We start from the raw sequence: 5,557 nt of genomic DNA on the forward strand, positions 1-5,557 counted from the left end.
CAGCTGACTAACGTTAGCTAGCCAGCTTGCTAGCTACCAATTTCTGGTTTAGCAAAGCAGCTACATTGCTTACTAACGTTACAAGTGGAAATGTGTTAGTATTCATGCATCCCAAAGGACATTTGAAACGAACTCTTCTACCAAGCTTACAGCTGGCAGCGGCAATAGCTAGTTTGTTAGCTAGCTAGCTAGCTCGCTTGCTAGCATTAGCTTTAGAGACCAGCAATCACACCATTGACCTTAGTGAGGTAGGACGCTGGCCAACTTGCTGTGGCTAGCTAGCTTACGTTACAAATATGCCTTGTACTTGTGGGAACTGAGGAGATGGATTCGGCCTCTGGTCGTTCTTCTATACTTCTCTGGTTGTGTTTGTCGTCCTACTACCCCCTGTGCATCTGGGAACTACAGAAATCAGAGGTAGTTAGTTTATTGCAGCCCAATCATATATCGTTACTTGACACTGAATAGCCTAGTCCATGCTTTGTTGTTTGATGTTGATTATATAATTTATACCTTTCAGGTTGGTACCCATAACAAAGCATGGTTATAGCTGGATATTCGTGTTATGACCATACCCATATCACTATGGGGGATCCTGCAGCATCTTGTGAAATTATATCAATCAGAGCTAATGAAGCAATTATCAGGTAAGTGATAGGCTACTCTGTCACAGCTAAGGATATTATTATTCATTACATCATGGGTTTGTGTCTTTATCCTGAATGATGTACAGTATAACCTAACTGATTGTGAGTGTGTATGATTTCGCTCTTCTTTATGACAGAATATTATGGATGGCATCCCTTACTTACAGTGACAGTGTGCACACCCTCATTTTGGTAATGTAGTTAGATGTTGGTGAAAGTAGCATTGGGTTATTGTTAAATTCACACATGTTTGACAAAAGAAGTTAATATGAAATAGTTGTAGTTTGATATTGGTAAAACTGAAAAGTCACTGACATGAGCGTAAGTTTCAATTTGAATTGGTTTCGCTATGGCTACTAGCATCTAACTGCTATTAACGCTCTATCACACAAGATTTCCATTATCCTACTTCCCAAAGAATGAATACAGATCTCCTTTAGAACAACAAAACAGAGAAACAAAAAAAAAATGCCTCACTCCCTGACTGACTTTTCAGAGTAAAATGTTTCAATAGTTTAAACTATTATCATGCAACATATCATTGAGATAATGTAATGACCCATCTATAATCTCATTCCTCAACTCTCATCCCCCCCCCCCACAGTGGATTGCGCTGAAGTACCCCAGCATTGCCATCTACGTGGACACGTGCAGGAGTGCTACGAGGTTTATGCCATCTACAACACATGATCTTTCTGCTCAACCACCTGGGAAACCAGGTACACAATTTGTATGACTGGACTGAGAATGATCCCAGACCAGTTTGTTCTAACATTCAGTATGGCCACTCATAAGTCATATGCCAAACATAAGTCTAGCACAAACATCGCCTGGATCCCAGGCTAGACTGAGTAGCCTACATTTATTTCAATATCCTCACACGTAATTCCTCTCTTCTTTGCTCCTCTCATTCCACTTCGCTCAACCATGGGTAACCAGTACCCCAGCCTGGTACTGATGATGGAGGTGCAGGAAGAGCAGAAACACCTTCCCTCCCCTCTGCTGTTGCCCGGGCCATGGCCCATGGGAGAGCAGAGTTTGTTGCTTTGGCAGTTTTTGTAGTTTTACATGTATGTGTGTTATAATGAACGGTGTCCCAGATCTGTTAGTGCTGTGCGTTGGTATGACAACAACTATAGGGCTAGTTAGAGGACGCAATATTGTATCTGGTCTCAAGAGGAGGTTCGAGAGCATGGGCAGTGCATTATAACATCTCCCACTTAATGTGATTTTCAACTTCTATAAGTGGTAAACAAAATTAAATGGTATACTGCCACCTGGAATATGTTGTTTGAACAGGTATAAAGCCAAGTTTGGGCGAATTTACTGCAACAATCTGCAGTTATGAAATGTTTGATCACTTATCATTCATTGGGTGATACTCAGACGGATGGAATTATGTGATCATCCTTAAACCAGGGAATCCTCCCAGTTGACTATTAAAAAAAGTCCTCAATGGCGCTGCTCCATGCTAAAACTGGCGTTTGGGCACTAGAGTCCTCTCTATTAATTTAGCATTACTGCACAAAACAACCAGGCTAATAAGGAGCTACAATATTATCCATACCATGTGTTATACGTTTCATTTTAGGATGAAGGTGTATGTTTTTGTGCAGCAATAAACTACCACTTGTTTGTTTTTTTTACGGTGAAGGGATACTAGATTATGTGCTATAATAAACATTCATGTTTTTATACCACATTTGATATGTTTTAAGTATACATTTATATTTTATTTTATATATTTGTGCCCACAATCAAAACAGGAAGCTGTATGCGTAGTGGCTCCAGTCTGCGGCATCTATTCGAGTTATTTCTAGAAGGTTTACCTCAAGGTGTTTGTTTGGCTGCTTGAAGTCTTCCAAGTCTCCATTTACAATTTGCCAGCTCCAACCGATCTCCAGTCAGGCAACGATAGTAATATGTAGCATGTCTGCTCAGAAGATTAAGAACAGAACCAGAAGTGTTTACAAGTGGAACAACATGTTCTCATTTAGGAAAAATGCACCAACCTAAAGAACAGACAGACAGACAGACAGCATTAGACTTATCTGTTTTGTTTATTCTGCATTTTAACAAATGCTGTGCATCTGCGATTTTAGCCACACGAGTTGAAACATTATAGATATTGATTTAATTAATGAAATAAAGTGGTGATTAGAAAATATTTTAATGCTATTTTATAGTGGGGAAAAAGCTAACATTTTGTTGAATATTTTAATAATGTATACATGTTTTCCTATTGCAGGGTATTAATGAGATGCAAGCTGGGAGTGTTGTAATACACAGTGTAGACCAGTCACAACAGTTATTGCCTTGTGGGTGTTTTGCAAAGGATTTGCTATTCATTCAGGATGGACTCCTGTTATATGCCCAAGTGTTGAATGTACATGTGCCCAGGAGACAGCAACATACTCTGTCCAGGGTCAGCTCTGTCTCTCTTGACCTCGTGGGTGGGGCAGTCCAAGCAGATTATTATTTGTTCAGATGGTGACGAAACATAAATATGTACAAAAGGGAAAAATACAAGCTAAAGATTTTAAAATAAGTCTCATGGCCACCAAAATCTATCCAGCAGCCTTACTGCTCTTCAAGCTGCCACTCTGACTGATAACCACACTAATTGGCAGCACCTGATGTGTTTATCAAGCAGGCTCAGCATTGGACAAGGTTGATGCCCCCGGGGGGACGGAGCGTGGAAGGGTAGTGAGTGTAGTGTTGGTCTAAACTACTAACCTATTCTCAAAACTACACATATACGTTTTTTTACTGTATATCATATGTCTCCATTCACTATCCTGTAGGATATGTCAGCTCTGTGGTGTGTATGATGAAGGTAACTTCAGCTCAACCAATGCATGGACGTACCTGGTGATATTCAACAATATGTCCCAGCTGGTGGGTTCTGTATTTTCCACACTTGTCTTCACATTCGCTGTAAACTTCCTGTCACCATACCACCACCACAAATATAACATTATTAAAATTTAGCATTCAGTTCAGTATGTGATCTCTTTCTCTCTCTATCATTCTTTCAACTCTCTCTCCTTCTCTCTCTCCCAGTCACATGTACTGCTTGGTCCTGTTTAAAGTTCAGGAGAGGAACTGCCTCACATCAGGGGGAAGTTCGTGTGTCAAAATGGTGGTGTTGTCTTTCTGGTGAGTGCTTTTTTTGGTGGCTATTTTTGATCACCTGTATCTACCTCCTAGCCTGGTTCAGATCTGTTTACAGATGTCTTGCAAATCCCTGTGGTGGTCAACACTTGTTTATTTCTACCTGATAGTTAATTGCACTCAATTGGTGAACCCAGGTCTGAATTAAAGATTAGAAGGAGAGGATGAAATAGTGCCCTCCAGGACCGGAATTGAAGAACCCTGACATAGCACAAACAGATCTGGGACCAGGTTATCGACCTCCATGATTAATAACATATTTGTTTACCAGTATGTGTCTGCCATTCATGGATCTAGCATTGTTATCCATTAAAGTAACACAGTTTTGGCTGCCTATTTTATATTTCTTTATACAACTTCTTTTCAGAATTGCATGTGTAGGACTCTATTAAGAAAGTCTGTGTGGCTTATAGCCAGTAATTGGGTTAATGCATTCCCTGTGTTGGCTGCAGGTAGAGGATTGGAATATTTCAATGTGTTGTCTGGACTCTATCATAGGCAAGCTGCATTCATTGCTCTCTCTGGTCAAGGTGGGAGTGATCTCAGAGAGACACACGGGATGGGACAGGGAGGTGTAGCTACAGTTACAGTAATGCAAGACAATACCAACACTGTAAACGCCTATAGTAACACTGTTACTACAATGCTACATAAAGCTGTAGTAAATAATGCAGTTGTAAAATTACTTGTTTGGTATAAGGTCATATCTTGTTGAGGCTTGTGGTTAGAACCCCTAGAAAACGGTTATCTCAAGGACTTCTTATCCTGTACACATTTTTAAATAATTTAAATAGATGAGGATTTATTACATACTAAATACAACGTGTGAGAATAGACTTGCTTTGCTATACAGCTTTCATTTAGCAAAGCTTCATCCACAGGACTTCATTATTCAGTAAGCCCTGATGCCATCGGCCACCATTTCTGGTTGTTCCAGCGGTTTCAAAGAAAATCCTGCTTAAATTTAGCTACAAAGACGCAAATGAATCTCGAGGTTGAATGCTCAAAGAGTGTGTTTTATGCCATCCGGTCTGAACCCGAAAAGGGTTCCCAGTTGCTGCAACATGAAGGAACTGCAACAATCCGTTGCTGGAACTTTGTTTGAAAAAAGGTTTAATCTCAGAACCAAAATGTGCATTGGCTAGCTACTTCCGATTTATGTTAATAGAATGTCATGAGAGAATAGAAAAGGGCCACTTCAAAATCTTCAAGACTTTGATAGTTTTCTCTCATTATGTAAATGTATTAACACCAAACACACTTTCTTTCCTGTAACAGGGAGAACAGGCCGCCCAGGAAGACCTACTTCGGTGAGGCGGAGGACGACGGCAGATCAGGCCTGCTTTCTCCAGGATCCCTGGACACCATCGGTCCCACGGAGACCTTGTCCAACCGATCCCCTGCAAGGGTGTACCAGGGCCTGTAACCCAAACGCCCCACTCCCTGCTCCAAGCCCTCGGGCCGGCTCAGCAATGCTCATGGATTGGAGAGGGGGATGAGAGGGAGAGGGAAGGACGATGTAGACCAGCCCCAGAGCCCAGAAACACCACCAACGAGCCAACAGATTCTCAGTTACAGACGACCTTGTCGTTATCACCTAGCTTAAGGGCCATCAATAAAATCCTCCAATGGAGACTCTGAATGCACATTATACCAAACACAGTTGGGCAGGAACCAGGTATGGCCTCGGCTACATTTCTCCTGAGATATTTTTTGACTCCACTGTAATCCGCACG

The 5,557-nt window shown here is 41.2% G+C and overlaps 1 pseudogene; it reads left to right on the forward strand.

The window, feature by feature from the left end:
- The first annotated feature begins 296 nt into the window (after window positions 1–296).
- Window positions 297–5,247, forward strand: LOC123485260 (annotated as a pseudogene).
- The last annotated feature ends 310 nt before the right edge of the window (window positions 5,248–5,557 follow it).

Source organism: Coregonus clupeaformis, unplaced genomic scaffold (genome assembly GCF_020615455.1).
Source record: "Coregonus clupeaformis isolate EN_2021a unplaced genomic scaffold, ASM2061545v1 scaf0634, whole genome shotgun sequence".
In the NCBI taxonomy this organism is placed as follows: Eukaryota; Metazoa; Chordata; class Actinopteri; order Salmoniformes; family Salmonidae; genus Coregonus; species Coregonus clupeaformis.